This window comes from Salmo salar, chromosome 09 (genome assembly GCF_965601325.2).
Source record: "Salmo salar chromosome 09, fSalSal1, whole genome shotgun sequence".
Lineage (NCBI taxonomy): Eukaryota > Metazoa > Chordata > Actinopteri > Salmoniformes > Salmonidae > Salmo > Salmo salar.
In genome coordinates, this window is record NC_138299.1 from 137,293,478 (window position 1) to 137,316,406 (window position 22,929).

The 22,929-nt window shown below is 56.4% G+C and overlaps 1 protein-coding gene across 1 annotated transcript in view; it reads right to left on the reverse strand.

The window, feature by feature from the left end:
• LOC106613028 (zinc finger and BTB domain-containing protein 16-A) overlaps positions 1–22,929 on the reverse strand; it is a 66,017-nt gene that overhangs the window by 21,893 nt on the left and 21,195 nt on the right. The window lies entirely within an intron of this gene.

The window sequence follows — 22,929 nt, forward strand, 5'->3', positions numbered from 1 at the left end:
CTGTTCTGCTGTGATGTAGACGTGGTCAGGGTCTGAGGACTGTTCTGCTGTGGTGTAGACGTGGTCAGGGTCTGAGGACTGTTCTGCTGTGATGTAGACGTGGTCATGGTCTGAGGACTGTTCTGCTGTGGTGTAGACGTGGTCAGGGTCTGGGGACTGTTCTGCTGTGGTGTAGAGGTGGTCAGGGTCTGGGGACTGTTCTGCTGTGGTGTAGACGTGGTCAGGGTCTGGGGTAGACGTGGTCAGGGTCTGGGGACTGTTCTGCTGTGGTGTAGATGTGGTCAGGGTCTGGTGTGGACTGTTCTGCTGTGGTGTAGACGTGGTCAGGGTCTGGGGTGGACTGTGCTGCTGTGGTGTAGACGTGGTCAGGGTCTGGGGTGGACTGTTCTGCTGTGGTGTAGACGTGGTCAGGGTTTGTGGTTGACTGTTCTGCTGTGGTGTAGACGTGGTCAGGGTCTGGGGTGGACTGTTCTGCTGTGATGTAGACGTGGTCAGGGTCTGGGGTGGACTGTTCTGCTGTGGTGTAGACGTGGTCAGGGTCTGGGGTGGACTGTTCTGCTGTGGTGTAGACGTGGTCAGGGTTTGTGGTTGACTGTTCTGCTGTGGTGTAGACGTGGTCAGGCTCTGGGGTGGACTGTTCTGCTGTGGTGTAGACGTGGTCAGGGTCTGGGGACTGTTCTGCTGTGATGTAAACGTGGTCAGGGTCTGGGGTGGACTGTTCTGCAGTGTGTAGACGTGGTCATGGTCTGGGGACTGTTCTGCTGTGGTGTAGACGTGGTCAGGGTCTGGGGTGGACTGTTCTGCTGTGGTGTAGACGTGGTCAGGGTCTGAGGACTGCTCTGCTGTGATGTAGACGTGGTCAGGGTCTGGGGACTGTTCTGCTGTGGTGTAGACGTGGTCAGGATCTGAGGACTGCTCTGCTGTGATGGAGACGTGGTCAGGGTCTGGGGACTGTTCTGCTGTGGTGTAGACGTGGTCAGGATCTGAGGACTGCTCTGCTGTGATGTAGACGTGGTCAGGGTCTGGGGAGGACTGTTCTGCTGTGATGTAGACGTGGTCAGGGTCTGGGGACTGTTCTGCTGTTGTGTAGACGTGGTCATGGCCTGGGGACTGTTCTGCTGTGGTGTAGACGTGGTCAGGGTCTGGGGTGGACTGTTCTGCTGTGATGGAGACGTGGTCAGGGTCTGGGGTGGACTGTTCTGCTGTGGGGTAGACGTGGTCAGGGTCTGGGGTGGACTGTTCTGCTGTGGTGTAGACGTGGTCAGGGTCTGGGGTGGACTGTTCTGCTGTGATGTAGACGTGGTCAGGGTCTGGGGACTGTTCTGCTGTGATGTAGACGTGGTCAGGGTCTGGGGTGGACTGTTCTGCTGTGGTGTAGACGTGGTCAGGGTCTGGGGTGGACTGTTCTGCTGTGGTGTAGACGTGGTCAGGGTCTGGGGTGGACTGTTCTGCAGTGTTGTAGACGTGGTCATGGTCTGGGGACTGTTCTGCTGTGATGTAGATGTGGTCAGGGTCTGGGGTGGACTGTTCTGCTGTGGTGTAGACGTGGTCAGGGTCTGAGGACTGCTCTGCTGTGATGTAGACGTGGTCAGGGTCTGGGGAGGACTGTTCTGCTGTGATGTAGACGTGGTCATGGTCTGAGGACTGTTCTGCTGTGATGTAGATGTGGTCAGGGTCTGGGGACTGTTCTGCTGTGGGGTAGACGTGGTCAGGGTCTGGGGACTGTTCTGCTGTGATGTAGACGTGGTCAGGGTCTGGGGTGGACTGTTCTGCTGTGATGTAGACGTGGTCAGGGTCTGGGGTGGACTGTTCTGCTGTGATGTAGACGTGGTCAGGGTCTGGGGTGGACTGTTCTGCTGTGGTATAGACGTGGTCAGGGTCTGGGGTGGACTGTTCTGCTGTGGTGTAGACGTGGTCAGGGTCTGGGGACTGTTCTGCTGTAATGTAAACGTGGTCAGGGTCTGGGGTGGACTGTTCTGCAGTGGTGTAGACGTGGTCAGGGTCTGGGGTGGACTGTTCTGCTGTGATGTAGACGTGGTCAGGGTCTGGGGTGGACTGTTCTGCTGTGGTGTAGACGTGGTCAGGGTCTGGGGTGGACTGTTCTGCTGTGGTGTAGACGTGGTCAGGGTCTGGGGACTGTTCTGCTGTAATGTAAACGTGGTCAGGGTCTGGGGACAGTTCTGCTGTGATGTAGACGTGGTCATGGTCTGGGGACTGTTCTGCTGTGATGTAGACGTGGTCAGGGTCTGGGGTGGACTGTTCTGCTGTGATGTAGACGTGGTCAGGGTCTGGGGTGGACTGTTCTGCTGTGGTGTAGACGTGGTCAGGGTCTGAGGACTGCTCTGCTGTGATGTAGACGTGGTCAGGGTCTGGGGACTGTTCTGCTGTGGTGTAGACGTGGTCAGGATCTGAGGACTGCTCTGCTGTGATGTAGACGTGGTCAGGGTCTGGGGAGGACTGTTCTGCTGTGATGTAGACGTGGTCAGGGTCTGAGGACTGTTCTGCTGTGGATGTAGACGTGGTCAGGGTCTGGGGTGGACAGTTCTGCTGTGATGTAGACGTGGTCAGGGTCTGGGGGGACTGTTCTGCTGTGATGTAGACGTGGTCAGGGTCTGGGGACTGTTCTGCTGTGGTGTAGACGTGGTCATGGCTCTGGGGACTGTTCTGCTGTGGTGTAGACGTGGTCAGGGTCTGGGGTGGACTGTTCTGCTGTGATGTAGACGTGGTCAGGGTCTGGGGTGGACTGTTCTGCTGTGGTGTAGACGTGGTCAGGGTCTGGGGTGGACTGTTCTGCTGTGGTGTAGACGTGGTCAGGGTCTGGGGTGGACTGTTCTGCTGTGATGTAGACGTGGTCAGGGTCTGGGGACTGTTCTGCTGTGGTGTAGACGTGGTCAGGGTCTGGGGTGGACTGTTCTGCTGTGATGTAGACGTGGTCAGGGTCTGGGGTGGACTGTTCTGCTGTGGTGTAGACGTGGTCAGGGTCTGGGGTGGACTGTTCTGCTGTGGTGTAGACGTGGTCAGGGTCTGGGGTGGACTGTTCTGCTGTGATGTAGACGTGGTCAGGGTCTGGGGTGGACTGTTCTGCTGTGATGTAGACGTGGTCAGGGTCTGAGGACTGTCTCTGCTGTGATGTAGACGTGGTCAGGGTCTGGGGTGGACTGTTCTGCTGTGATGTAGACGTGGTCATGGTCTGAGGACTGTTCTGCTGTGATGTAGATGTGGTCAGGGTCTGGGGACTGTTCTGCTGTGGTGTAGACGTGGTCAGGGTCTGGGGACTGTTCTGCTGTGATGTAGACGTGGTCAGGGTCTGGGGTGGACTGTTCTGCTGTGATGTAGACGTGGTCAGGGTCTGGGGTGGACTGTACCCTCTGTGATGTAGACGTGGTCAGGGTCTGGGGTGGACTGTTCTGCTGTGGTGTAGACGTGGTCAGGGTCTGGGGTGGACTGTTCTGCTGTGGTGTAGACGTGGTCAGGGTCTGGGGACTGTTCTGCTGTGGAATGTAGAACGTGGTCAGGGTCTGGGGTGGACTGTACCCTCTGTGATGTAGACGTGGTCAGGGTCTGGGGTGGACTGTTCTGCTGTGGTGTAGACGTGGTCATGGTCTGAGGACTGTTCTGCTGTGATGTAGATGTGGTCAGGGTCTGGGGTGGACTGTTCTGCTGTGATGTAGACGTGGTCAGGGTCTGGGGACTGTTCTGCTGTGATGTAGACGTGGTCAGGGTCTGGGGACTGTTCTGCTGTGGTGTAGACGTGGTCAGGTTCTGGGGACTGTTCAGCTGTGGTGTAGACGTGGTCAGGGTCTGGGGTGGACTGTTCTGCTGTGATGTAGACGTGGTCAGGGTCTGGGGTGGACTGTTCTGCTGTGGTGTAGACGTGGTCAGGGTCTGAGGACTGCTCTGCTGTGATGTAGACGTGGTCAGGGTCTGGGGACTGTTCTGCTGTGGTGTAGACGTGGTCAGGATCTGAGGACTGCTCTGCTGTGATGTAGACGTGGTCAGGGTCTGGGGAGGACTGTTCTGCTGTGATGTAGACGTGGTCAGGGTCTGGGGACTGTTCTGCTGTGGAGTAGACGTGGTCAGGGTCTGAGGACTGTTCTGCTGTGGTGTAGACGTGGTCATGGTCTGAGGTGGACTGTTCTGCTGTGGTGTAGACGTGGTCAGGGTCTGGGGTGGACTGTTCTGCTGTGATGTAGACGTGGTCCGGGTCTGAGGACTGTTCTGCTGTGGTGTAGACGTGGTCAGGGTCTGGGGTGGACTGTTCTGCTGTGATGTAGACGTGGTCAGGGTCTGGGGACTGTTCTGCTGTGGTGTAGACGTGGTCATGGCCTGGGGACTGTTCTGCTGTGGTGTAGACGTGGTCAGGGTCTGGGGTGGACTGTACCCTCTGTGATGTAGACGTGGTCAGGGTCTGGGGTGGACTGTTCTGCTGTGGTGTAGACGTGGTCATGGTCTGAGGACTGTTCTGCTGTGATGTAGATGTGGTCAGGGTCTGGGGTGGACAGTTCTGCTGTGATGTAGACGTGGTCAGGGTCTGGGGACTGTTCTGCTGTGATGTAGACGTGGTCAGGGTCTGGGGACTGTTCTGCTGTGGTGTAGACGTGGTCAGGTTCTGGGGACTGTTCAGCTGTGGTGTAGACGTGGTCAGGGTCTGGGGTGGACTGTTCTGCTGTGATGTAGACGTGGTCAGGGTCTGGGGTGGACTGTTCTGCTGTGGTGTAGACGTGGTCAGGGTCTGGGGTGGACTGTTCTGCTGTGGTGTAGACGTGGTCAGGGTCTGGGGTGGACTGTTCTGCTGTGATGTAGACGTGGTCCGGGTCTGAGGACTGTTCTGCTGTGGTGTAGACGTGGTCAGGGTCTGGGGTGGACTGTTCTGCTGTGATGTAGACGTGGTCAGGGTCTGGGGACTGTTCTGCTGTGGTGTAGACGTGGTCATGGCCTGGGGACTGTTCTGCTGTGGTGTAGACGTGGTCAGGGTCTGGGGTGGACTGTACCCTCTGTGATGTAGACGTGGTCAGGGTCTGGGGTGGACTGTTCTGCTGTGATGTAGACGTGGTCAGGGTCTGGGGTGGACTGTACCCTCTGTGATGTAGACGTGGTCAGGGTCTGGGGTGGACTGTTCTGCTGTGGTGTAGACGTGGTCATGGTCTGAGGACTGTTCTGCTGTGATGTAGATGTGGTCAGGGTCTGGGGTGGACTGTTCTGCTGTGATGTAGACGTGGTCAGGGTCTGGGGACTGTTCTGCTGTGGTGTAGACGTGGTCATGGCCTGGGGACTGTTCTGCTGTGGTGTAGACGTGGTCAGGGTCTGGGGTGGACTGTACCCTCTGTGATGTAGACGTGGTCAGGGTCTGGGGTGGACTGTTCTGCTGTGGTGTAGACGTGGTCATGGTCTGAGGACTGTTCTGCTGTGATGTAGATGTGGTCAGGGTCTGGGGTGGACTGTTCTGCTGTGATGTAGACGTGGTCAGGGTCTGGGGACTGTTCTGCTGTGATGTAGACGTGGTCAGGGTCTGGGGACTGTTCTGCTGTGGTGTAGACGTGGTCAGGTTCTGGGGACTGTTCAGCTGTGGTGTAGACGTGGTCAGGGTCTGGGGTGGACTGTTCTGCTGTGATGTAGACGTGGTCAGGGTCTGGGGTGGACTGTTCTGCTGTGGTGTAGACGTGGTCAGGGTCTGGGGTGGACTGTTCTGCTGTGGTGTAGACGTGGTCAGGGTCTGGGGTGGACTGTTCTGCTGTGATGTAGACGTGGTCCGGGTCTGAGGACTGTTCTGCTGTGGTGTAGACGTGGTCAGGGTCTGGGGTGGACTGTTCTGCTGTGATGTAGACGTGGTCAGGGTCTGGGGACTGTTCTGCTGTGGTGTAGACGTGGTCATGGCCTGGGGACTGTTCTGCTGTGGTGTAGACGTGGTCAGGGTCTGGGGTGGACTGTACCGTCTGTGATGTAGACGTGGTCAGGGTCTGGGGTGGACTGTTCTGCTGTGGTGTAGACGTGGTCATGGTCTGAGGACTGTTCTGCTGTGATGTAGATGTGGTCAGGGTCTGGGGTGGACTGTTCTGCTGTGATGTAGACGTGGTCAGGGTCTGGGGACTGTTCTGCTGTGATGTAGACGTGGTCAGGGTCTGGGGACTGTTCTGCTGTGGTGTAGACGTGGTCAGGTTCTGGGGACTGTTCAGCTGTGGTGTAGACGTGGTCAGGGTCTGGGGTGGACTGTTCTGCTGTGATGTAGACGTGGTCAGGGTCTGGGGTGGACTGTTCTGCTGTGATGTAGACGTGGTCAGGGTCTGGGGTGGACTGTTCTGCTGTGATGTAGACGTGGTCAGGGTCTGGGGTGGACTGTTCTGCTGTGATGTAGACGTGGTCAGGGTCTGGGGTGGACTGTTCTGCTGTGATGTAGACGTGGTCAGGGTCTGGGGTGGACTGTTCTGCTGTGGTGTAGACGTGGTCAGGGTCTGGTGTGGACTGTTCTGCTGTGATGTAGACGTGGTCAGGGTCTGGGGTGGACTGTTCTGCTGTGGTGTAGACGTGGTCATGGTCTGGGGACTGTTCTGCTGTGATGTAGACGTCGTCAGGGTCTGAGGACTGCTCTGCTGTGATGTAGACGTGGTCAGGGTCTGGGGACTGTTCTGCTGTGGTGTAGACGTGGTCAGGGTCTGGGGTGGACTGTTCTGCTGTGGTGTAGACGTGGTCAGGGTCTGGTGTGGACTGTTCTGCTGTGATGTAGACGTGGTCAGGGTCTGGGGTGGACTGTTCTGCTGTGGTGTAGACGTGGTCATGGTCTGGGGACTGTTCTGCTGTGGTGTAGACGTGGTCAGGGTCTGAGGACTGCTCTGCTGTGATGTAGACGTGGTCAGGGTCTGGGGACTGTTCTGCTGTGGTGTAGACGTGGTCAGGGTCTGGGGTGGACAGTTCTGCTGTGATGTAGACGTGGTCAGGATCTGAGGACTGCTCTGCTGTGATGTAGACGTGGTCAGGGTCTGGGGAGGACTGTTCTGCTGTGATGTAGACGTGGTCATGATCTGAGGACTGTTCTGCTGTGATGTAGACGTGGTCAGGATCTGGGGACTGTTCTGCTGTGATGTAGACGTGGTCAGGTTCTGGGGTGGACTGTTCTGCTGTGATGTAGACGTGGTCAGGGTCTGGGGTGGACTGTTCTGCTGTGGTGTAGACGTGGTCATGGTCTGAGGTGGACTGTTCTGCTGTGGTGTAGACGTGGTCAGGGTCTGGGGTGGACTGTTCTGCTGTGATGTAGACGTGGTCAGGGTCTGAGGACTGTTCTGCTGTGGTGTAGACGTGGTCAGGGTCTGGGGTGGACTGTTCTGCTGTGATGTAGACGTGGTCAGGGTCTGGGGACTGTTCTGCTGTGGTGTAGACGTGGTCATGGCCTGGGGACTGTTCTGCTGTGGTGTAGACGTGGTCAGGGTCTGGGGTGGACTGTTCTGCTGTGATGGAGACGTGGTCAGGGTCTGGGGTGGACTGTTCTGCTGTGATGTAGAAGTGGTCAGGGTCTTGGGTGGACTGTTCTGCTGTGATGTCGACGTGGTCAGGGTCTGGGGTGGACTGTTCTGCTGTGGGGTAGACGTGGTCATGGTCTGAGGACTGTTCTGCTGTGATGTAGACGTGGTCAGGGTCTGGGGACTGTTCTGCTGTGATGTAGACGTGGTCAGGGTCTGGGGACTGTTCTGCTGTGGTGTAGACGTGGTCAGGTTCTGGGGACTGTTCAGCTGTGGTGTAGACATGGTCAGGGTCTGGGGAGGACTGTTCTGCTGTGAAGTCGACGTGGTCAGGGTCTGGGGACTGTTCTGCTGTGGGGTAGACGTGGTCAGGGTCTGGGGTGGACTGTTCTGCTGTGATGTAGACGTGGTCAGTGTCTGGGGTGGACTGTTCTGCTGTGGTGTAGACGTGGTCAGGGTCTGGGGTGGACTGTTCTGCTGTGGTGTAGACGTGGTCAGGGTCTGGGGTGGACTGTTCTGCTGTGGTGTAGACGTGGTCAGGGTCTGGGGTGGACTGTTCTGCTGTGATGGAGACGTGGTCAGGGTCTGTGGTTGACTGTTCTGCTGTGGTGTAGACGTGGTCAGGGTCTGGGGTGGACTGTTCTGCTGTGATGTAGACGTGGTCAGGGTCTGGGGTGGACTGTTCTGCTGTGATGTAGACGTGGTCAGGTTCTGGGGACTGTTCAGCTGTGGTGTAGACGTGGTCAGGGTCTGGGGAGGACTGTTCTGCTGTGAAGTCGACGTGGTCAGGGTCTGGGGACTGTTCTGCTGTGGGGTAGACGTGGTCAGGGTCTGGGGTGGACTGTTCTGCTGTGGTGTAGACGTGGTCATGGTCTGGGGACTGTTCTGCTGTGATGTAGATGTGGTCAGGGTCTGGGGTGGACTGTTCTGCTGTGGTGTAGACGTGGTCAGGGTCTGAGGACTGCTCTGCTGTGATGTAGACGTGGTCAGGGTCTGGGGACTGTTCTGCTGTGGTGTAGACGTGGTCAGGATCTGAGGACTGCTCTGCTGTGATGTAGACGTGGTCAGGGTCTGGGGAGGACTGTTCTGCTGTGATGTAGATGTGGTCATGGTCTGGGGACTGTTCTGCTGTGGAGTAGACGTGGTCAGGGTCTGGGGACTGTTCTGCTGTGGTGTAGACGTGGTCATGGTCTGAGGTGGACTGTTCTGCTGTGGTGTAGACGTGGTCAGGGTCTGGGGTGGACTGTTCTGCTGTGATGTAGACGTGGTCAGGGTCTGAGGACTGTTCTGCTGTGGTATAGACGTCGTCAGGGTCTGGGGTGGACTGTTCTGCTGTGATGTAGACGTGGTCAGGGTCTGGGGACTGTTCTGCTGTGGTGTAGACGTGGTCATGGCCTGGGGACTGTTCTGCTGTGGTGTAGACGTGGTCAGGGTCTGGGGTGGACTGTTCTGCTGTGATGGAGACGTGGTCAGGGTCTGGGGTGGATTGTTCTGCTGTGATGTAGACGTGGTCAGGGTCTGGGGTGGACTGTTCTGCTGTGATGTAGACGTGGTCAGGGTCTGAGGACTGTTCTGCTGTGGTGTAGACGTGGTCAGGGTCTGGGGTGGACTGTTCTGCTGTGATGTCGACGTGGTCAGGGTCTGAGGACTGTTCTGCTGTGATGTAGACGTGGTCAGGGTCTGAGGACTGTTCTGCTGTGATGTAGACGTGGTCAGGGTCTGGGGTGGACTGTTCTGCTGTGATGTCGACGTGGTCATGGTCTGAGGACTGTTCTGCTGTGATGTAGACGTGGTCAGGGTCTGAGGACTGCTCTGCTGTGATGTAGACGTGGTCAGGGTCTGGGGACTGTTCTGCTGTGATGTAGACGTGGTCAGGGCCTGGGGACTGTTCTGCTGTGATGTAGACGTGGTCAGGGTCTGGGGAGGACTGTTCTGCTGTGAAGTCGACGTGGTCAGGGTCTGGGGACTGTTCTGCTGTGGGGTAGACGTGGTCAGGGTCTGGGGTGGACTGTTCTGCTGTGATGTAGACGTGGTCAGGGTCTGGGGACTGTTCTGCTGTGATGTAGACGTGGTCAGGGTCTGAGGACTGTTCTGCTGTGGTGTAGACGTGGTCAGGGTCTGGGGACTGTTCTGCTGTGATGTAGACGTGGTCAGGGTCTGGGGTGGACTGTTCTGCTGTGAAGTAGACTGATGAGGACTGTTCTGCTGTGATGTAGACGTGGTCAGGGTCTGAGGACTGTTCTGCTGTGATGTAGATGTGGTCAGGGTCTGGGGACTGTTCTGCTGTGGTGTAGACGTGGTCAGGGTCTGGGGTAGACGTGGTCAGGGTCTGGGGACTGTTCTGCTGTGGTGTAGATGTGGTCAGGGTCTGGTGTGGACTGTTCTGCTGTGGTGTAGACGTGGTCAGGGTCTGGGGTGGACTGTTCTGCTGTGGTGTAGACGTGGTCAGGGTCTGGGGTGGACTGTTCTGCTGTGGTGTAGACGTGGTCAGGGTCTGGGGTGGACTGTTCTGCTGTGGTGTAGACGTGGTCAGGGTCTGGGGTGGACTGTTCTGCTGTGGTGTAGACGTGGTCAGGGTCTGGGGTGGACTGTTCTGCTGTGGTGTAGACGTGGTCAGGGTCTGGGGTGGACTGTTCTGCTGTGGTGTAGACGTGGTCAGGGTCTGGGGACTGTTCTGCTGTGATGTAAACGTGGTCAGGGTCTGGGCTGGACTGTTCTGCAGTGTTGTAGACGTGGTCATGGTCTGGGGACTGTTCTGCTGTGATGTAGATGTGGTCATGGTCTGGGGACTGTTCTGCTGTGGAGTAGACGTGGTCAGGGTCTCGGGACTGTTCTGCTGTGGTGTAGACGTGGTCATGGTCTGAGGTGGACTGTTCTGCTGTGGTGTAGACGTGGTCAGGGTCTGGGGTGGACTGTTCTGCTGTGATGTAGACGTGGTCAGGGTCTGAGGACTGTTCTGCTGTGGTGTAGACGTCGTCAGGGTCTGGGGTGGACTGTTCTGCTGTGGTGTAGACGTGGTCAGGGTCTGGGGTGGACTGTTCTGCTGTGATGTAGACGTGGTCAGGGTCTGGGGTGGACTGTTCTGCTGTGATGTAGACGTGGTCAGGGTCTGGGGACTGTTCTGCTGTGATGTAGACGTGGTCAGGGTCTGGGGTGGACTGTTCTGCTGTGGTGTAGACGTGGTCAGGGTCTGGGGTGGACTGTTCTGCTGTGAAGTAGACTGATGAGGACTGTTCTGCTGTGATGTAGACGTGGTCAGGGTCTGAGGACTGTTCTGCTGTGGTGTAGACGTGGTCAGGGTCTGAGGACTGTTCTGCTGTGATGTAGACGTGGTCAGGGTCTGGGGACTGTTCTGCTGTGGTGTAGATGTGGTCAGGGTCTGGGGACTGTTCTGCTGTGGTGTAGACGTGGTCAGGGTCTGGGGACTGTTCTGCTGTGATGTAGACGTCGTCAGGGTCTGGGGTGGACTGTTCTGCTGTGGTGTAGACGTGGTCAGGGTCTGAGGACTGCTCTGCTGTGATGTAGACGTGGTCAGGGTCTGGGGACTGTTCTGCTGTGATGTAGACGTGGTCAGGGTCTGGGGTGGACTGTTCTGCTGTGGTGTAGACGTGGTCAGGGTCTGGGGACTGTTCTGCTGTGGTGTAGACGTGGTCAGGGTCTGAGGACTGTTCTGCTGTGGTGTAGACGTGGTCAGGGTCTGGGGTGGACTGTTCTGCTGTGATGTAGACGTGGTCAGGGTCTGGGGACTGTTCTGCTGTGGTGTAGACGTGGTCATGGCCTGGGGACTGTTCTGCTGTGGTGTAGACGTGGTCAGGGTCTGGGGTGGACTGTTCTGCTGTGATGGAGACGTGGTCAGGGTCTGGGGTGGACTGTTCTGCTGTGATGTAGAAGTGGTCAGGGTCTTGGGTGGACTGTTCTGCTGTGATGTCGACGTGGTCAGGGTCTGGGGTGGACTGTTCTGCTGTGGGGTAGACGTGGTCATGGTCTGAGGACTGTTCTGCTGTGATGTAGACGTGGTCAGGGTCTGGGGACTGTTCTGCTGTGATGTAGACGTGGTCAGGGTCTGGGGACTGTTCTGCTGTGGTGTAGACGTGGTCAGGGTCTGGGGACTGTTCTGCTGTGATGTAGACGTGGTCAGGGTCTGGGGTGGACTGTTCTGCTGTGAAGTAGACTGATGAGGACTGTTCTGCTGTGATGTAGACGTGGTCAGGGTCTGAGGACTGTTCTGCTGTGATGTAGATGTGGTCAGGGTCTGGGGACTGTTCTGCTGTGGTGTAGACGTGGTCAGGGTCTGGGGTAGACGTGGTCAGGGTCTGGGGACTGTTCTGCTGTGGTGTAGATGTGGTCAGGGTCTGGTGTGGACTGTTCTGCTGTGGTGTAGACGTGGTCAGGGTCTGGGGTGGACTGTTCTGCTGTGGTGTAGACGTGGTCAGGGTCTGGGGTGGACTGTTCTGCTGTGGTGTAGACGTGGTCAGGGTCTGGGGTGGACTGTTCTGCTGTGGTGTAGACGTGGTCAGGGTCTGGGGTGGACTGTTCTGCTGTGGTGTAGACGTGGTCAGGGTCTGGGGTGGACTGTTCTGCTGTGGTGTAGACGTGGTCAGGGTCTGGGGTGGACTGTTCTGCTGTGGTGTAGACGTGGTCAGGGTCTGGGGTGGACTGTTCTGCTGTGGTGTAGACGTGGTCATGGTCTGGGGACTGTTCTGCTGTGATGTAGGTGTGGTCATGGTCTGGGGACTGTTCTGCTGTGGAGTAGACGTGGTCAGGGTCTCGGGACTGTTCTGCTGTGGTGTAGACGTGGTCATGGTCTGAGGTGGACTGTTCTGCTGTGCTGTAGACGTGGTCAGGGTCTGAGGACTGTTCTGCTGTGGTGTAGACGTCGTCAGGGTCTGGGGTGGACTGTTCTGCTGTGGTGTAGACGTGGTCAGGGTCTGGGGTGGACTGTTCTGCTGTGATGTAGACGTGGTCAGGGTCTGGGGTGGACTGTTCTGCTGTGATGTAGACGTGGTCAGGGTCTGGGGACTGTTCTGCTGTGGTGTAGACGTGGTCAGGGTCTGGGGTAGACGTGGTCAGGGTCTGGGGACTGTTCTGCTGTGGTGTAGATGTGGTCAGGGTCTGGTGTGGACTGTTCTGCTGTGGTGTAGACGTGGTCAGGGTCTGGGGTGGACTGTTCTGCTGTGGTGTAGACGTGGTCAGGGTCTGGGGTGGACTGTTCTGCTGTGGTGTAGACGTGGTCAGGGTCTGGGGTGGACTGTTCTGCTGTGGTGTAGACGTGGTCAGGGTCTGGGGTGGACTGTTCTGCTGTGGTGTAGACGTGGTCAGGGTCTGGGGTGGACTGTTCTGCTGTGGTGTAGACGTGGTCAGGGTCTGGGGTGGACTGTTCTGCTGTGGTGTAGACGTGGTCAGGGTCTGGGGACTGTTCTGCTGTGATGTAAACGTGGTCAGGGTCTGGGGTGGACTGTTCTGCAGTGTTGTAGACGTGGTCATGGTCTGGGGACTGTTCTGCTGTGATGTAGATGTGGTCATGGTCTGGGGACTGTTCTGCTGTGGAGTAGACGTGGTCAGGGTCTCGGGACTGTTCTGCTGTGGTGTAGACGTGGTCATGGTCTGAGGTGGACTGTTCTGCTGTGGTGTAGACGTGGTCAGGGTCTGGGGTGGACTGTTCTGCTGTGATGTAGACGTGGTCAGGGTCTGAGGACTGTTCTGCTGTGGTGTAGACGTCGTCAGGGTCTGGGGTGGACTGTTCTGCTGTGGTGTAGACGTGGTCAGGGTCTGGGGTGGACTGTTCTGCTGTGATGTAGACGTGGTCAGGGTCTGGGGTGGACTGTTCTGCTGTGATGTAGACGTGGTCAGGGTCTGGGGACTGTTCTGCTGTGATGTAGACGTGGTCAGGGTCTGGGGTGGACTGTTCTGCTGTGGTGTAGACGTGGTCAGGGTCTGGGGTGGACTGTTCTGCTGTGAAGTAGACTGATGAGGACTGTTCTGCTGTGATGTAGACGTGGTCAGGGTCTGAGGACTGTTCTGCTGTGGTGTAGACGTGGTCAGGGTCTGAGGACTGTTCTGCTGTGATGTAGACGTGGTCAGGGTCTGGGGACTGTTCTGCTGTGGTGTAGATGTGGTCAGGGTCTGGGGACTGTTCTGCTGTGGTGTAGACGTGGTCAGGGTCTGGGGACTGTTCTGCTGTGATGTAGACGTCGTCAGGGTCTGGGGTGGACTGTTCTGCTGTGGTGTAGACGTGGTCAGGGTCTGAGGACTGCTCTGCTGTGATGTAGACGTGGTCAGGGTCTGGGGACTGTTCTGCTGTGATGTAGACGTGGTCAGGGTCTGGGGTGGACTGTTCTGCTGTGGTGTAGACGTGGTCAGGGTCTGGGGACTGTTCTGCTGTGGTGTAGACGTGGTCAGGGTCTGAGGACTGTTCTGCTGTGGTGTAGACGTGGTCAGGGTCTGGGGTGGACTGTTCTGCTGTGATGTAGACGTGGTCAGGGTCTGGGGACTGTTCTGCTGTGGTGTAGACGTGGTCATGGCCTGGGGACTGTTCTGCTGTGGTGTAGACGTGGTCAGGGTCTGGGGTGGACTGTTCTGCTGTGATGGAGACGTGGTCAGGGTCTGGGGTGGACTGTTCTGCTGTGATGTAGAAGTGGTCAGGGTCTTGGGTGGACTGTTCTGCTGTGATGTCGACGTGGTCAGGGTCTGGGGTGGACTGTTCTGCTGTGGGGTAGACGTGGTCATGGTCTGAGGACTGTTCTGCTGTGATGTAGACGTGGTCAGGGTCTGGGGACTGTTCTGCTGTGATGTAGACGTGGTCAGGGTCTGGGGACTGTTCTGCTGTGGTGTAGACGTGGTCAGGGTCTGGGGACTGTTCTGCTGTGATGTAGACGTGGTCAGGGTCTGGGGTGGACTGTTCTGCTGTGAAGTAGACTGATGAGGACTGTTCTGCTGTGATGTAGACGTGGTCAGGGTCTGAGGACTGTTCTGCTGTGATGTAGATGTGGTCAGGGTCTGGGGACTGTTCTGCTGTGGTGTAGACGTGGTCAGGGTCTGGGGTAGACGTGGTCAGGGTCTGGGGACTGTTCTGCTGTGGTGTAGATGTGGTCAGGGTCTGGTGTGGACTGTTCTGCTGTGGTGTAGACGTGGTCAGGGTCTGGGGTGGACTGTTCTGCTGTGGTGTAGACGTGGTCAGGGTCTGGGGTGGACTGTTCTGCTGTGGTGTAGACGTGGTCAGGGTCTGGGGTGGACTGTTCTGCTGTGGTGTAGACGTGGTCAGGGTCTGGGGTGGACTGTTCTGCTGTGGTGTAGACGTGGTCAGGGTCTGGGGTGGACTGTTCTGCTGTGGTGTAGACGTGGTCAGGGTCTGGGGTGGACTGTTCTGCTGTGGTGTAGACGTGGTCAGGGTCTGGGGTGGACTGTTCTGCTGTGGTGTAGACGTGGTCATGGTCTGGGGACTGTTCTGCTGTGATGTAGGTGTGGTCATGGTCTGGGGACTGTTCTGCTGTGGAGTAGACGTGGTCAGGGTCTCGGGACTGTTCTGCTGTGGTGTAGACGTGGTCATGGTCTGAGGTGGACTGTTCTGCTGTGCTGTAGACGTGGTCAGGGTCTGAGGACTGTTCTGCTGTGCTGTAGACGTCGTCAGGGTCTGGGGTGGACTGTTCTGCTGTGGTGTAGACGTGGTCAGGGTCTGGGGTGGACTGTTCTGCTGTGATGTAGACGTGGTCAGGGTCTGGGGTGGACTGTTCTGCTGTGATGTAGACGTGGTCAGGGTCTGGGGACTGTTCTGCTGTGATGTAGACGTGGTCAGGGTCTGGGGTGGACTGTTCTGCTGTGGTGTAGACGTGGTCAGGGTCTGAGGACTGTTCTGCTGTGATGTAGACGTGGTCAGGGTCTGGGGTGGACTGTTCTGCTGTGGTGTAGACGTGGTCAGGGTCTGAGGACTGTTCTGCTGTGATGTAGACGTGGTCAGGGTCTGAGGACTGTTCTGCTGTGATGTAGACGTGGTCATGGTCTGGGGACTGTTCTGCTGTGAAGTCGACGTGGTCAGGGTCTGGGGACTGTTCTGCTGTGGGGTAGACGTGGTCAGGGTCTGGGGTGGACTGTTCTGCTGTGACGTAGACGTGGTCAGGGTCTGGGGTGGACTGTTCTGCTGTGGTGTAGACGTGGTCAGGGTCTGAGGACTGTTCTGCTGTGATGTAGACGTGGTCAGGGTCTGAGGACTGTTCTGCTGTGATGTAGACGTGGTCATGGTCTGGGGACTGTTCTGCTGTGAAGTCGACGTGGTCAGGGTCTGGGGACTGTTCTGCTGTGGGGTAGACGTGGTCAGGGTCTGGGGTGGACTGTTCTGCTGTGATGTAGACGTGGTCAGGGTCTGGGGACTGTTCTGCTGTGATGTAGACGTGGTCAGGGTCTGAGGACTGTTCTGCTGTGATGTAGATGTGGTCAGGGTCTGGGGACTGTTCTGCTGTGATGTAGATGTGGTCAGGGTCTGGGGACTGTTCTGCTGTGGGGTAGACGTGGTCAGGGTCTGGGGTGGACTGTTCTGCTGTGATGTAGACATGGTCAGGGTCTGGGGACTGTTCTGCTGTGATGTAGACGTGGTCAGGGTCTTGGGTGGACTGTTCTGCTGTGAAGTAGACTGATGAGGACTGTTCTGCTGTGATGTAGACGTGGTCAGGGTCTGGGGTAGACGTGGTCAGGGTCTGGGGACTGTTCTGCTGTGGTGTAGATGTGGTCAGGGTCTGGTGTGGACTGTTCTGCTGTGGTGTAGACGTGGTCAGGGTCTGGGGTGGACTGTTCTGCTGTGGTGTAGACGTGGTCAGGGTCTGGGGTGGACTGTTCTGCTGTGATGTAGACATGGTCAGGGTCTGGGGACTGTTCTGCTGTGATGTAGACGTGGTCAGGGTCTTGGGTGGACTGTTCTGCTGTGAAGTAGACTGATGAGGACTGTTCTGCTGTGGTGTAGACGTGGTCAGGGTCTGGGGTAGACGTGGTCAGGGTCTGGGGACTGTTCTGCTGTGGTGTAGATGTGGTCAGGGTCTGGTGTGGACTGTTCTGCTGTGGTGTAGACGTGGTCAGGGTCTGGGGTGGACTGTTCTGCTGTGGTGTAGACGTGGTCAGGGTCTGGGGTGGACTGTTCTGCTGTGGTGTAGACGTGGTCAGGGTCTGGGGTGGACTGTTCTGCTGTGGTGTAGACGTGGTCAGGGTCTGGGGTGGACTGTTCTGCTGTGATGTAGACGTGGTCAGGGTCTGGGGTGGACTGTTCTGCTGTGGTGTAGACGTGGTCAGGGTCTGGGGTGGACTGTTCTGCTGTGGTGTAGACGTGGTCAGGGTCTGGGGTGGACTGTTCTGCTGTGGTGTAGACGTGGTCAGGGTCTGGGGTGGACTGTTCTGCTGTGGTGTAGACGTGGTCAGGGTCTGGGGTGGACTGTTCTGCTGTGGTGTAGACGTGGTCATGGTCTGGGGACTGTTCTGCTGTGATGTAGGTGTGGTCATGGTCTGGGGACTGTTCTGCTGTGGAGTAGACGTGGTCAGGGTCTCGGGACTGTTCTGCTGTGGTGTAGACGTGGTCATGGTCTGAGGTGGACTGTTCTGCTGTGCTGTAGACGTGGTCAGGGTCTGAGGACTGTTCTGCTGTGGTGTAGACTTCATCAGGGTCTGGGGTGGACTGTTCTGCTGTGGTGTAGACGTGGTCAGGGTCTGGGGTGGACTGTTCTGCTGTGATGTAGACGTGGTCAGGGTCTGGGGTGGACTGTTCTGCTGTGATGTAGACGTGGTCAGGGTCTGGGGACTGTTCTGCTGTGATGTAGACGTGGTCAGGGTCTGGGGTGGACTGTTCTGCTGTGGTGTAGACGTGGTCAGGGTCTGAGGACTGTTCTGCTGTGATGTAGACGTGGTCAGGGTCTGAGGACTGTTCTGCTGTGATGTAGACGTGGTCATGGTCTGGGGACTGTTCTGCTGTGAAGTCGACGTGGTCAGGGTCTGGGGACTGTTCTGCTGTGGGGTAGACGTGGTCAGGGTCTGGGGTGGACTGTTCTGCTGTGATGTAGACGTGGTCAGGGTCTGGGGACTGTTCTGCTGTGATGTAGACGTGGTCAGGGTCTGAGGACTGTTCTGCTGTGATGTAGACGTGGTCAGGGTCTGGGGTGGACTGTTCTGCTGTGGGGTAGACGTGGTCAGGGTCTGGGGTGGACTGTTCTGCTGTGGTGTAGACGTGGTCAGGGTCTGGGGACTGTTCTGCTGTGGGGTAGACGTGGTCAGGGTCTGGGGACTGTTCTGCTGTGATGTAGACGTGGTCAGGGTCTGGGGACTGTTCTGCTGTGATGTAGACGTGGTCAGGGTCTTGGGTGGACTGTTCTGCTGTGAAGTAGACTGATGAGGACTGTTCTGCTGTGATGTAGACGTGGTCAGGGTCTGAGGACTGTTCTGCTGTGGTGTAGACGTGGTCAGGGTCTGGGGTAGACGTGGTCAGGGTCTGGGGACTGTTCTGCTGTGGTGTAGATGTGGTCAGGGTCTGGTGTGGACTGTTCTGCTGTGGTGTAGACGTGGTCAGGGTCTGAGGACTGTTCTGCTGTGATGTAGACTGATGAGGACTGTTCTGCTGTGGTGTAGACGTGGTCATGGCCTGGGGACTGTTCTGCTGTGATGTAGACGTGGTCAGGGTCTGGGGTGGACTGTTCTGCTGTGATGTAGATGTGGTCAGGGTCTGGGGACTGTTCTGCTGTGGTGTAGACGTGGTCAGGGTCTGGGGTGGACTGTTCTGCTGTGATGTAGACGTGGTCAGGGTCTGGGGACTGTTCTGCTGTGGAGTAGACGTGGTCAGGGTCTGGGGTGGACTGTTCTGCTGTGGTGTAGACGTGGTCAGGGTCTGGGGTGGACTGTTCTGCTGTGGTGTAGACGTGGTCAGGGTCAGGGGTGGACTGTTCTGCTGTGGTGTAGACGTGGTCAGGGTCTGGGGTGGACTGTTCTGCTGTGGTGTAGACGTGGTCAGGGTCTGGGGTGGACTGTTCTGCTGTGGTGTAGACGTGGTCAGGGTCTGGGGTGGACTGTTCTGCTGTGATGTAGACGTGGTCAGGGTCTGGGGACTGTTCTGCTGTGGAGTAGACGTGGTCAGGGTCTGGGGTGGACTGTTCTGCTGTGGTGTAGACGTGGTCAGGGTCTGGGGTGGACTGTTCTGCTGTGGTGTAGACGTGGTCAGGGTCTGGGGTGGACTGTTCTGCTGTGGTGTAGACGTGGTCAGGGTCTGGGGTGGACTGTTCTGCTGTGGTGTAGACGTGGTCAGGGTCAGGGGACTGTTCTGCTGTGATGTAGACGTGGTCAGGGTCTGGGGTGGACTGTTCTGCTGTGGTGTAGACGTGGTCAGGGTCTGGGGTGGACTGTTCTGCTGTGGTGTAGACGTGGTCAGGGTCTGGGGTGGACTGTTCTGCTGTGATGTAGATGTGGTCAGGGTCTGGGGTGGACTGTTCTGCTGTGGTGTCGAGAGTTTTGTCGGGAGCTGAGGTGGGCTGTTCTGCTGGTTTCTCTGCGGAGGTGGCCACCTCTCCAGTGGGTTGTTCTCTGTCACACGCCATCCCCCGCTGCCTCTCCAGCAGCAGTCTGATCCTCTCCTCCATCCCCCTCACCCTCTCCTCCAGCAGTCTGATCCTCTCCTCCATCCCCCTCACCCTCTCCTCCAGCAGTCTGATCCTCTCCTCCATCCCCCTCACCCTCTCCTCCAGCAGTCTGATCCTCTCCCTCCATCCCCCTCACCCTCTCCAGCAGCAGTCTGATCCTCTCCTCCATCCCCCTCACCCTCTCCAGCAGCAGTCTGATTCTCTCCCTCCATCCCCCTCGCCCTCTCCTCCAGCAGTCTGATCCTCTCCTCCATCCCCCTCACCCTCTCCTCCAGCAGTCTGATCCTCTCCCTCCATCCCCGTCGCCCTCTCCTCCAGCAGTCTGATCCTCTCCACCATCCCCCTCACCCTCTCCTCCAGCAGTCTGATCCTCTCCCTCCATCCCCCTCACCCTCTCCTTCAGCAGTCTGATCCTCTCCCTCCATCGCCCTCACCCTCTCCTCCAGCAGTCTGATCCTCTCCACCATCCCCCCCACCCTCTCCTCCAGCAGTCTGATCCTCTCCTCATCCCCCTCACCCTCTCCTCCAGCAGTCTGATCCTCTCCCTCCATCCCCCTCGCCCTCTCCTCCAGCAGTCTGATCCTCTCCTCCATCCCCCTCACCCTCTCCTCCAGCAGTCTGATCCTCTCCACCATCCCCCTCACCCTCTCCTCCAGCAGTCTGATCCTCTCCCTCCATCCCCCCACCCTCTCCTCCAGCAGTCTGATCCTCTCCCTCCATCCCCCTCACCCTCTCCTCCAGCAGTCTGATCCTCTCCACCATCCCCCCCACCCTCTCCTCCAGCAGTCTGATCCTCTCCTTCCCTCCATCCTCCTCACCCTCTCCTCCAGCAGTCTGATCCTCTCCCTCCATCCCCCTCACCCTCTCCTCCAGCAGTCTGACCCTCTCCCTCCATCCCCCTCACCCTCTCCTCCAGCAGTCTGATCCTCTCCCTCCATCCCCCTCACCCTCTCCTCCAGCAGTCTGATCCTCTCCCTCCATCCCCCTCACCCTCTCCTCCAGCAGTCTGATCCTCTCCCTCCATCCCCCTCACCCTCTCCTCCAGCAGTCTGATCCTCTCCCTCCCCTTCAGCAGTCTGATCCTCTCCCTCCATCCCCCTCACCCTCTCCTCCAGCAGTCTGATCCTCTCCACCATCCCCCCGTCCTCTCCTCCAGCAGTCTGATCCTCTCCACTAGTGCTCTGTTCTTCTCCTGCTTCTTCTCCTGTTGAAGTTGTCTCACCACAGTCCAGATATGTCCCTCTCCACCTCCAGCTCTCCGGGTCTGGTTAAGGGGGTGTTGTTGTGCTGGACTGTTGTCTGGGTCTGTGCTGACTGGAGTGTAATCACCTGCTGTTTCAGCTCCACCTGCCTCACGTCCAGCTGGGTAAATGTATCCTTCATTTCAATGAGGGAGTAGTACTCTGTGCTGAGAGGTTGACTTTCTGCTTGGGGTTGCCTGTCTGTGGGGTTATATAATGAAGAGGTCTGGTCTGACCTGCTCGGGGTGGGGGTATCTTCTCAAGGGAGAGCTTCTCCTGCTGAGCTAATTCTTTGATTAGGTGAAAGACCAGCTGAAACTGTTTGGGGTTGCCTTGTACAATACTGTTCCAGACTTATAGAGATGTATATTAGCTGACTCAGAGTCCTCATTGTCTAGTATCCTGAGTTTCCACCCCTCGGTAACACACCACCCTCTTAACAGAGGGGTAGTGTGCTAATATAGCACTGTGCCATGCCAGGGGATGGTCTGGTTAATATAGCACTGTGCCATGCCAGGGGATGGTCTGGTTAATATAGCACTGTGCCATGCCAGGGGATGGTCTGGTTAATATAGCACTGTGCCATGCCAGGGGATGGTCTGGTTAATATAGCACTGCGCCATGCCAGGGGATGGTCTGGTTAATATAGCACTGTGCCATGCCAGGGGATGGTCTGGTTAATATAGCACTGTGCCATGCCAGGGGATGGTCTGGTTAATATAGCACTGTGCCATTCCAGGGGATGGTCTGGTTAATATAGCACTGTGCCATGCCAGGGGATGGTCTGGTTAATATAGCACTGTGCCAGGGGATGGTCTGGTTAATATAGCACTGTGCCATGCCAGGGGATGGTCTGTGTTAATATAGCACTGTGCCATGCCAGGGGATGGTCTGGTTAATATAGCACTGTGCCATTCCAGGGGATGGTCTGGTTAATATAGCACTGTGCCATGCCAGGGGATGGTCTGGTTAATATAGCACTGTGCCACGGGATGGTCTGGTTAATATAGCACTGTGCCATGCCAGGGGATGGTCTGTGTTAATATAGCACTGTGCCAGGGGATGGTCTGGTTAATATAGCACTGTGCCATGCCAGGGGATGGTCTGGTTAATATAGCACTGTGCCATGTCAGGGGATGGTCTGTGTTAATATAGCACTGTGCCAGGGGATGGTCTGGTTAATATAGCACTGTGCCAGGGGATGGTCTGGTTAATATAGCACTGTGCCATGCCAGGGGATGGTCTGGTTAATATAGCACTGTGCCATGCCAGGGGATGGTCTGGTTAATATAGCACTGTGCCATGCCACGGGATGGTCTGGTTAATATAGCACTGTGCCATGCCAGGGGATGGTCTGGTTAATATAGCACTGTGCCATGCCAGGGGATGGTCTGGTTAATATAGCACTGTGCCATGCCAGGGGATGGTCTGGTTAATATAGCACTGTGCCAGGGGATGGTCTGGTTAATATAGCACTGTGCCATGCCAGGGGATGGTCTGGTTAATATAGCACTGTGCCAGGGGATGGTCTGGTTAATATAGCACTGTGCCATGCCAGGGGATGGTCTGGTTAATATAACACTGTGCCATGCCAGGGGATGGTCTGGTTAATATAGCACTGTGTCAGGGGATGGTCTGGTTAATATAGCACTGTGCCATGCCAGGGGATGGTCTGGTTAATATAGCACTGTGCCATGCCAGGGGATGGTCTGGTTAATATAGCACTGTGTCAGGGGATGGTCTGGTTAATATAGCACTGTGCCATGCCAGGGGATGGTCTGGTTAATATAGCACTGTGCCAGGGGATGGTCTGGTTAATATAGCACTGTGCCAGGGGATGGTCTGGTTAATATAGCACTGTGCCAGGGGATGGTCTGGTTAATATAGCACTGTGCCATGCCAGGGGATGGTCTGGTTAATATAGCACTGTGCCATGCCAGGGGATGGTCTGGTTAATATAGCACTGTGCCATGCCAGGGGATGGTCTGTGTTAATATAGCACTGTGTCAGGGGATGGTCTGGTTAATATAGCACTGTGCCATGCCAGGGGATGGTCTGTGTGGAAGATGAGGTTGCTGATGTTCCCATTTTTATAATAGTCAGCAAAAAGTGTCTCTTGATTTTCCATAAGGAGCTTCATTTTGTGATCTTTTCGTGTCTTATCATTCTTTACATAAACAGGGTACTATATTTGAATTACCTCTGAACAGCGGGAGGCAGCTTCTAAGGCCTCTCCATTTGGTTGGAGTAGACTGTGCGACTCTCCTGCCATTGTTGGGCTAAAGGGCTTTGATACCTCTCACTTGACACGTCAGTGCTAATTGAAGTTGTATCAAGCTTGGTAGCCTTAACTTGGCATTCAGAGTCCTTATAATCATTATAAAATAATGTAATGTATCTTTCTCCTTGACTTTTAGAAATAAAATATAGCTTCAGACTAAACATTACTCACTCAGTTCCAGGTTGGATGGTGTTTTCAGGTTTCTGTTGTTTTTCAGAGCATTTGCTGTATAGTTTTGGAATAGTAATCTTTGGTAGTCTCTCTCGGAGAAAAACACAGACATTTGTTGTTCTGTAGATATTTATTTCGGTTTGCTCTGTCATTTGGGGAGAACTGCAGTAGAACTGACAGGCATTAAT